Source organism: Hetaerina americana, unplaced genomic scaffold, assembly GCF_022747635.1.
Source record: "Hetaerina americana unplaced genomic scaffold, ioHetAmer1.1.p SCAF_7, whole genome shotgun sequence".
Classification (NCBI taxonomy): domain Eukaryota; kingdom Metazoa; phylum Arthropoda; class Insecta; order Odonata; family Calopterygidae; genus Hetaerina; species Hetaerina americana.
In genome coordinates this window covers 38,620,661-38,631,345 of record NW_027287316.1, presented here as the reverse complement: position 1 = coordinate 38,631,345, position 10,685 = coordinate 38,620,661, and the positions used below count along the sequence as shown (strand labels likewise).

At 37.0% G+C, this 10,685-nt stretch overlaps 2 non-coding genes across 2 annotated transcripts; one reads left to right on the top strand and one right to left on the bottom strand.

Annotated features, from left to right (window-relative positions):
• Positions 1-318: 318 nt before the first annotated feature.
• TRNAV-AAC (transfer RNA valine (anticodon AAC)) lies at positions 319-391 on the bottom strand. Its single transcript has one exon. It is a non-coding gene; the product is annotated as a tRNA-Val (tRNA).
• Positions 392-1,171: 780 nt separating this feature from the next.
• On the top strand, positions 1,172-1,244 carry TRNAV-AAC (transfer RNA valine (anticodon AAC)). The gene has a single exon. It is a non-coding gene; the product is annotated as a tRNA-Val (tRNA).
• Positions 1,245-10,685: the final 9,441 nt, after the last annotated feature.

The following is a 10,685-nucleotide window of genomic DNA, read 5'->3' as shown; positions in this document are numbered from 1 at the left end:
CCATATTATTAAAGTACTTTTGCCATTAATTCTTTTTAAGCTACTGCTAAATATATGTGAAAATTTGCTGGTGAAAAGTTTTATTCTTGCCAAACTTTGTTACTTAATATTGAGAAATATCATTTATATTTTTATTATTTATTTAGTATTTATTCAAAAATAGTCATTTGGCCTTTACACAGGATTTTTAAAATGACGATAACAACAAATACAAATTCCCAAAATAACAAAAAATTTAATTTCCTATTTCCCAGATGAGTGTTCCAATTTGTTTTGCGGGCATAAAAGGTGTACCCCATTGCCAGGATTGGAAAAAATTGTTTCCGCCCGGGATCGAACCGGGGACCTTCCGCGTGTTAGGCGGATGTGATAACCACTACACCACGGAAACGCTTTGTTTTAATGGCTTTCTTGAAGAATTATACAAATTTTTCTACTTGAAATGAAAGTAAATAATTTCATTTCAATATGTTATGTAAATTCCATAAAGTGACGCCGGGGACAAGCAATTTTTATTCTGCTGATGTAATTACTCCAAGTTGAAAATATTTCCAACTGAACGTTAGGGAGGCCTTCTCGAATTCAGCGAATATTTTATTAAATGGCTTTTTAAGGGAATCATTTTTCCACTTTTTAAAATCTACTTGAATCTTCTTTGTTTACAAACAGTTCTTACTAAAATTTCCATCCATCCTTCGGTTTCACATTAGCATTTTGTATATGGTGACATCAGACTCAAGGTCTTATGATCCTCGCTTCATCTTTTGTTTTCCGTTACCTTCAGTATTTCAGTACTTACGCACTCATCGGAGTTTACCGACCATACTATATTCTAGTCTCATAGCTGTCCTTCATTCTTCGAAACGAAGTAAGAACTGTTTGTAAACAAAGAAGATTCAAGTAGGTCTAAAAAAATGGAAAAACGATTCCTTTAAAAAGCTATTCAATAAAATATTCCCTGAATTCGAGAAGGCCTCCCTAACGTTCAGTTGGAAATATTTTCAACTTGGATTAATTACAACGGCAAAATAAAAATTGGTTGTCCCCGGCGTAACTTTATGGAATTTGCATAACATATTGAAATGAAATTATTGACTGAAATGAAGTCGATAATTTCATTTCAAGCAGAATAAACATTTGTAACTGTTCGAAAAAGCGGAAAGCGATACGCGTTTCCGTGGTGTAGTGGTTATCACATCCGCCTAACACGCGGAAGGTCCCTGGTTCGATCCCGGGCGGAAACAATTTTTTCCGGCCTCCGGGTGACGGTGGAGTAGCGTCCTCGCCTGCCAACCCAGAATCCCGGATTCGATTCCCACCTAGGTGGGTTTTTCGCCACCTAGAGCTTGAGTGTTTGTAATTGTTTTTAAAGTAATATGTAGGGTTGAGGTGGAAGAAGTTACTACTCGTATAGTCTCAATCTAGCCCCAATAAAAAGTCATTAAATAAATAAATCAATGGGTATATTTTGTTTTCAGTCATATTTTGAGCACTTAGTTTTACTCATTGAATCATTTATCGACTATTTATGATATCTAAATTCATTCTTCTCTGAAGAGGGCTGCTTGGCAGGCGAAACACCTGGTGTCAGCTTTTCTCGAGGCACTTACCTACCCCCACTACCTGCTACCTTTCCTAGCATTTTTGTTTTCATCTGTGTGATTGACGGGTCACTGTCATAGGAGGAATCCTATTAAACCCCAAAAGTGTGATTACGTGTGATTCGCAAAGGTCCCTGTTTCTGAACACACCCGAGTGATTGAGTGAATGAGCGAGCACGTGCGTACATCTGTTTTATAATTTCCTATTCATCTGTGTGATTGACGGGTCACTGGCATAGGAGGAACCCTTCTAAACACCGAACGAGTGAGTGAGTGCGATTCACAAAGGTTTAACTCACCCGAGTGATTGAGTGGCGGCGAAAGTGAACTCGGGTCTATTTTTTTTTTCTCGTTTGGTGTTTTATTTCAATTTATTTTTCATTCCTAAGTGAGTACAACGGGTCCCTGCCATAGGAGGTATCCTTGCAAACCCTGAGTATGTGTATGAATGCGATTCACGAGAGTGACTGTTTTTCCTTTACACATCTTAATGATCGAGTGATTGTAAGTTTGTTTCCTTAAGTGTTATTTTTGCGTTGCTTGTGTGAGATTGGGTTACACGTGGGTCACTGTTTCCCAAACACACCCAAGTGACCTTGTGTGTGTTTCCTATCTTTCCCTTACTTGTCTCTTTGTTTTTACCTCCGCTTCCCTTAAACAATACTAGTGCCAATAAAATTTACGGTCTCGGTTATTTCGTTTTCGAAATTCAATGTTTAAGATGTTCATTTTTGAAGGAATGAATGACTAAACAAAAAGTAAACGAGGTTAAAAATAAGTAGGATTATTATCTGCGGAAGTAGGGATAATAATCTCTAAATAAGTAAATGGAATGATATGCTGGGATAGGTAAGAGTTTCTCTATTTAAGTAGCCGGATCACTAATAATGGAGAAAGCAAAACGTTTACAGTAAGCAGAATAGGAAGAATCCTTTCTATGTTAATAAATAACAATTATCGGCAAATAGTTATAGCATATAACTAAGATATTCGTTTAGCAGTTATATTTGGAGTCTACTGGCCTTCGAATTTTAGTCATGAATGAAAAGAGAACAAGAGAAAAAAAAGACTGGAGGTGATAGTGCCGCAGAGGAATGCCGAAAATAAACTAAAGAGATAGAGTAACGAATGAAGAAGTACGTAATTCGAAGTGAGTGGGTGAAGAGAACAGCCTATGTGAGAAACCCAACGAGAAGTCGAGGGAACTAATTTGACATAGCCTAAGGCACGAAAGTAGATCATGACTGAAGGTTTCACGAAACACTGAAACAATCCTAATAATTGCTGTATTTTCAACAGGAGTGATCCAAACATCACTTAAAATTAAGGTGTAATGCGTATTTTTTATCCAATTAAAATAATATTTGACGGTTTTACTTTATAACCTTCTGGAACGAATTTGAGGATCTCGCCAAATATATTTAAAAAATATATACCATTTTAATGTGCCTTTTTCAAGCAGGAAGAGGTTTCAAGTGGAAGAAAATATGGTATGCATTATTAAGCAGAAAAGTTAAGAGTTTGAGTAGGGGGTTCACTTTAGGAGTATTATTGTTGAGGATGGATCAAAATGAGGATGCTAATTGCGAGTAAAAAAATCTTACTTAATTAATTACCAAAAAATTCTGAAATAAACGGACATAGATCAAATTAAATGATACATGACGTCCTCGGTGGAAATTTTCAGTGGCGGTGTCATAATTAAATCCACGTCGAACATTTTTAATGAAGCATAGATTTTATGTTAAACACCAATGGAAGAACATAAGTTATTTTGTAAGTTTGGAGTCAAGAATCTTGTGAGGACCTCTGGTAATCGAAACCTAACTCAAAAGGAATATAATTTCGTCGACGCTCATTCGAACGGCGTAAATATTTTACTCTTGGGCACTCTTAACCGTTTTTTTCAGCTACATAACGGGAAAATTCGATTAAAGAAATTTGGAGGATCCTTTTGTTTTATAGAAATTGTTGCTCTCAGTGGGTCAGATTTGATGCCACTTGAGAAGCTGACCGGAAAATTATTGGTCATAAAGAGGTCGTCATGAAATCAACAGGTGAAAATTCCACTATTATTTATCGAATGGATAAATATTTTGAAAAATTATTTCCTTTTGATAAAAAATCTTATTACTGGAGAATATGGTTATTTATCCTGGCGTAAATTTTGCTAGATAATGGAAATCCTTTGTCAAACCAAATGTAATCAGTAATCCCGTTTTTTATAGCATACACATAACTTAATAAAAATCGCTTCTTCTTTGAATCAATCAATCGCTTCTCTTGGGGATTGTAGCTATTTTAATTAGTTTGAAAAGTTAATATGGGGAGCCTCTTACATTCCTATTGAGATCTTATTCATTATGTTAATTGAAATTTTGTCCGACTTTATTGATAAATTTGTCGCTGTTGAAATATCTGATATACGAGAGTCGTTATCGACATAAATCGTTCTGTTTTTTCCGTTAACACCAAATAAAACATTTATCTTTTTCCTGCTAACAATTGTAAATATTACGTTTGGATATCCAAATATTGCATAATTAATTCCAAATGTATGCTGGCATTTACTTCCAATATACTGCTTGCATGTTATAGAGAATAGCTCAAAACGATTAGGAGAATGGAATCGCCGCTGGCACAGCGTGAGCAATTATGTTCATTTCCAAGCATGTATAATGTCTCTGTAATTTGATAGTTGTGTCCATCCGAAAACCTACCTTAACCGATAGATAACCTAATAATAATAATGTCTCGTGCTTTGCCAGAGGTATCATAATTGGTAATGCATCTGTAAAAAGTAGATTTTGGCTATGTTTAGTGTACAATGCATCTATCATGTATTATCACGTTTTTGGAAATAGTTTTTCTTTATCATATCCTTCTTTAGTTCCTCAAACTCTGAGAGGTAGACAGTTGGAAATTCTCATATTTCCTATTTCCCGCTTGGCTAACGTCCTCCCTTCTATTAGGACCTCTATCGTTCCCGCTACCTCGCAATACTACCCCTAATATCTTATTCCCTGCATAACAAGATACAAGGTTTCGTATACATTCAACGCTACTATGCACCTAAATAAAACCTTTACTGTTGTTTTCTTGTCTTTACAAAGATCAGTCATGATTCCCCTTTTCCTTGGCGTTGGAGTTTTGGCCAATGCAATTCTCCTCCTAATATCTCCGTTGTCGTTCTACCATTTCCCTCCAAAACACTTCTCAAATAAGTGAAGCAGGTATATATCCTCTCTTACTCCACAACCACCTTGCCTATTTTCGAAAGCAGTGGATTATTAATGAAGTTCATTGTTTTAAGTAGCGAAACTTCCATACGCAAAAGTCAAGTTTACAAGCAATATTGTTTAACAAACTTGTGAACCCATTTCACAAGGTACAAGGTGTATTTCTGGAAAAGGTTGAGGAATTGTTGCTTGTATATTTACACGTCCTATGATTGTGAATTCGATGCGCACGTATTTCTTGTTACTCAATTACATCCTTAATATTACGAACTAACTTCCAGTTCTTTCGTAAATATATCCAGATTTGAATTGACTGGCCTTATTGTCTTGATTAACCGTCTAATAGGCACCTTGGAAATTTGTCTAATGTGCTTAAAACTTCGTGAAAAAATACACCGAGAGGCTTTCGCAAGTCGTCACGGAAAAGGAACGAAGTGATGGAGAACGCGATAGGCTCGAAGTAGACATCTGTTGTGCTGAGAAATACTTTTTTATTTCGGCGGGATCCACATTGGGCAGAACCAAGTTGATTAGTCAATGCTTATGTTTAATTATCCGCTCGCGTTATGCAACAGTTTGATCATATTTTATCGTCCGAAACCTTTGCAAGCACCGTTCATTCCTTATCTTTTTCGTAACCACCGTCCGAAGGAATTTAACATTCCCACTGTCGGAAAAGTGGAGGCGGCGTGACCCGCCTCTTTTTGTTTCCCGACACAGCTGCAAAACTGGTGCGGCCCGCGATGTCGTGATTTCGTGCAAATCCTCGCACTGCCCCGGGGCAATAGATTAAAATCGCCGTGTCTCTCTACCCTCCGGGGGGTTTTATTATTGTCACCCTTGACCCCTCCGGCTGCCGTGACTGCACCCGGATCACGATTCCTTCACGGTTGAAATGCGCGTGTATCGCGGGCCGCACGGGCGTTCCCTCCCAGTGATCTATCGATTGTCGACTTTTTCCACTCATTTCATTCGTTTCGTCTCCATGGTCTCGTCGATTGGCACGACGGATCACGGCCTTCCACTGTCACCCTGACTCACTAGAGAATGCTCCTAACCGTTCGGGTACGGACGTCGCGACAAACAGAGGACTTTCCTTGTTATTCTGGAAATTTTGGCTGTAGTAGTCATCTGGCTTAAATCTGCAATCCGTGTTGGCCACGCAAAATTACTTGATATTATTGTTATCAAAAGATATTTTTTCCGATATTCTTAGGGTCCAAAAAGCTAACCACTTCTTATTACATCGTATTATAGATTCCTTTTTTAGAAAAAAATAAATAAGTAAGTTTGAGTAGATACGTTTAATATTAAAATGTGAACGGAAATGGAAAAGAAGTACATTCTGAAAAATGGCTGCGTAGGTTTTCGCGGCGGTGGTTTGAAGTACTCTGCATTGTCGGGTTTCACCGCGTCGTTGTTTGATTCAGACAACAGTTTCGCCGAAGTTGCATTCGGCGTCTTCAGGTCGAAGAAGAGTCAAGTCTTCAAGTCTTCTTCGACCTGAAGACGCCGAATGCAACTTCGGCGAAACTGTTGTCTGAATCAAACAACGACGCGGTGAAACCCGACAATGCAGAGTACTTCATTCTGAAAAATCTTTTATGCCTTTTCTACAACGGTATTTTGTTCATTTAGAAATACCCTTTCCCAAAGGGTTCCGTAAAATCATTAGGAAAATTAGTGAAAATATTCATATGTGTCTAAAACTTCACACCTGAAGGCATTTAGTTGTAGGCATGCATACAAGAATACGTATGACTGATTTAAAAATATAATTAAAGGCATACGTTTATGTGATACCAATCAGTCCTACAAAAACCTTTGGCATTGTAATTTGAGCAGAAAACGTTTTATATTGAATTCTCTATTTAGATATATACTTTATGACGCCTTAGACGCAATTCCGCCCCTCCCCGTGGTATGAGGTGACGAGACCAAGTTTGTGAACCAATTCCTAAAATAATTTCATAATAAAGAGCGTGCATTCCCAATAGAAATTTAAAAAAGAATGCGGGTTGCTTAAAATGCTCCATAAAGGATAGCGTGAATGCATAACTGTAACAGTTATACCCATGAACTTGCCCAATAGCGGTCATTAATATAAAATATGTCTCCATAAAACTCTTACTGACGACGGAGCAGGCTGTTCTCTCGTGCTAACTAATGGATATCTATTGATTACATGAAAAATTAATTAAATATTTGGTCTTGATATTTTACGCTGAAAGTTTACTGGATGAGCAATTCACTGCAGGCGAAAGTAGTCGTAAATCTGAAGGGATTAGCGGATAATAAAATCTGTAGACGTTTGCGTAATAAAACATGGCAGCTATTACAAATACAGTGGTGGAAGAGTCAAGGGAAAGATTTGTTTTATTCAACTGCGTTTTACTCATCGTTACACATAATTTACATTGTGAATTTCTTCCTAGGGATTTTCTCTGTTGAATGATAAGCAGTATATTATTTTATGATGCTTTTCCCGTTTCCGTGCGTAATTAGTAGCAGTCTGAGATAAGCCATGACCCGGTTATTTTTGAAAAAGGCAAAATATCAGTATGCATATGGAACCGGGGTCGAAGAAGTTCATCGAGTGCATATTTATTTATACCTTCTTGCTACCGAACCGTCGAAGGCAGAGGTGTATGCCCTGGCATGACTATCATATAAATGATTGAATATTTTTTTCTATTTAGTATTTAAAGGATATTCCTGTTATCCAAAGCTAGGGAAACGCGAACTGTATTTTCCGAGATATTTATTCATTGAATTTTTCAATATTCGGAATCGTGGCATTGAGTATTCGTTAATCATGTACCAAGTTATTCTTGTAAGAATTTTTTTATAAGGTGGTATTATAATTTGTGCGACTTGTGCCGTAGTAATGATTTTGATATGAAGAAAATGAGATCGTTAATACGAATGCTAACCCAATCCAGTCGCAGAATATTATTTTGCATAGTGCGCATGCGACCAAAACTTTATTAATAGACTCTATTAGATTTTCTTGGTCTAATGTGTATGTTTTGTTGCTTGGAGGAAAGAATATTAATGCTATCTCCCTCAATAGTAGGTGTAATCTGTTACCTATCCGCTATTCCTTTCGCGAATACATCCGAAAAAAATCACATTTTGTGCATAACAGCTGTTTATTTAGTCTATTGTTCTAGTGACTTTGACTTAGTTTATCCACTTAGTTTATTATGCAGTTTGTACATGCAATGATAGTAATACTTCGGCTCATATATCTGCAGAAAGCTATGATTAGAATTTTGACAAGTGATAACCTAAATAGTTTTTAATCTTAAAATGAGACAATTTTTTTAAAATTCTTGTATCACGCCTTGGAGAATTGGAGAGTTTATATGCAAGATAGTTTTTACGTGTATAAAAAGTCTATTAAGATTTCCAAAGGCAAATATTTTTATGTTGCAACTGGTACGGAAGTTTCCATGGTACTCGATGGCTGGATCATGAAGATTTACCATTATTCCATAGTATTCGTATTCTTTTTTTTCTCTGTGAATCATTTAAAATTCTTACTGAGTATCTATCAGGATGACAATAATTTCATTCATTCAAATTAAGAAGTGTCTACAAGTTTTTAGATCTTATAGTTTTTACTGCCCAATTACTAACACCAAAAATTTAAAAATAATCTTACTTCTCAGGTTAATCTCCTTCTATGTAAACAAATTTTTCACTTTATTGCCACTATAATTTCACTTCCACCGAGAACTCATCTGTGTATGGGTCCATTTTGCTCAATGGAAAATTTCTTATTCAAGAGTCTCTTCGGTTCGTTGTCAAATGAACATCGGCCTCCTTTGAACTGTTGCACTCGGGAACGCATCTTTTTTCACATCCAAAACACCATTACCGCACATTGCGATCCAATCGGAGATGTATGAGTACGAGTGTTGATGGGTGATAATCCACGCAAGTGGAGAAAGTGGATGATTTCACGCTGTTCTCGTAAAATGAATGGGGGCCATTTTAAGTATTGAATATGCTCCTCATTCTACCGGCAGCCTTACGAACCATGTGCATTGTACAAGTGTATGGTGTGAGTATGGTGCAGCCATTAATGAATTGTATTTATAAAGAGTGCCCCATTTGATCGCATCTTTTTCTATATTCCCAGTCCCGAGGCAAAAATTGGGATACGTGCATTTCGAACGCAGTTGTGTATGTCGAAGTCAGCGAACATTCGAAAATTCGCCGAATGTGATCGAGACATTATCACAGATTGTGAATTCTCATGCTTGTTGAGCAAGCAGTAGAGCAGTTTAGTTCACAGAAATAATTGGCATAACAATCCAAATAGTGTGAACCCATACAACTTATAACAGTGGAATGCGATTCTTGCGAAAATCGACGGCGGCGCGGATTTAGAAATCGGAGTCGAAGCCATCGACGAATACCAATGCCCACGTCTCGATGGGCCGTGGACGGAAAGGAAAAACGAAATGATTTTCAAACCTTGTCATCTTCAAGGACACCCAGACTTGATGAAGTCTCGTGTGCAACCTTCTGCTTTGGCATGAGGGAACGGTTGCACCCGAGCATAAGGACCAGTCTCTTGTGGCCAGGTGGAATAAGATAGACCACGGGACTCCCGACCGTTACGTCATATGATTGCGCGTGATTTTTTGGGGTTTTGGCCGGAGGGATATTTGTCTGTTGGTTAAATGGGGAGCGTACGGAAAATAAACAACCCAATTCACATGTGTGCATCCACAATTTCTTCTTTGAATTGAGGTGAATCTTTTTAGCGGTTGGCACACGATAGAGCTCCTATTTCGGAATGGGCTCTTTTTTCATTTGATGTGCCTAACCCAAAGTGGTCGAGCGTTGGCTAAATGATTGCTTAATTGGGCATTGCCTCTCCCTCACTGTCCATTCTTATTGCCTCGTCTTCAAGGTGCTTTGTAAGTGGACCCCTTATATTTTTTCCCCGTGGTCAATTTCGAGAAAGCACTTTTCCCAAACCCATTTTTTTAATGCAGGAACATTTAACATGTACCAAGCGGATAGATTGTGATATCTATCAACTGCCATTAATTCTGTGAAACCTATCATGATATTGTTCATTTTTGTACATGCTTTTACGTTTTGAGCCAAGAAGATAGAGAGTTGAAAATTCTTCAGACGTCAAATTTAGTGGTATTCAAAATAGAAAAATGTATTAAAACTACCTAAATACTATTAAAACTATTCAAAACTATATCGGAAGGATTAACTATTTTTTGTAGGGGTCATTTATATTCGAGGAAAGGACAATGAATGCAATTTATCAGTTGATGAGTACATTTATCTTTATCAATGATTTACTGATATAGCTGACTTAATATATTTCTTTTCATCTATGTATTTCCTATGCGGCCTTAACTTTTAGTGTAGGATAAAAGGTTAAGGTCCTTGGATTTTTAACAACACGGATCACTTTAAGGTAAACGCGAAAGACAAGAGAAATATTATCTTATATATTCCTTAATAAGTGCTTAGTCGACCCCACTTCTGTGTTATATTTCCGAAAATGCATCATTGCAATAGTGTGTTTCTAATGTATTTATATTAAAATACAAAGCTCATCGGTTATGAAATATACTGTTTCTAATGTTAGGAAATCGTTTAGAAAAGGAGGCATTTTGCCTTTCCTTTCCAATATGGATTACGGTATACTGCAGTTAGTTTGTATAACTAATACTAATAATCGATGCATATCAGCGTTACGTATTGTATGGTGTAAATTTGAAATAGCTTAGAATATGCACATTTTTAAATCTTGATTTCGGTTTTTGAAAGAAATTCTACGAGTGAGCAAGCAATGAATATGAGT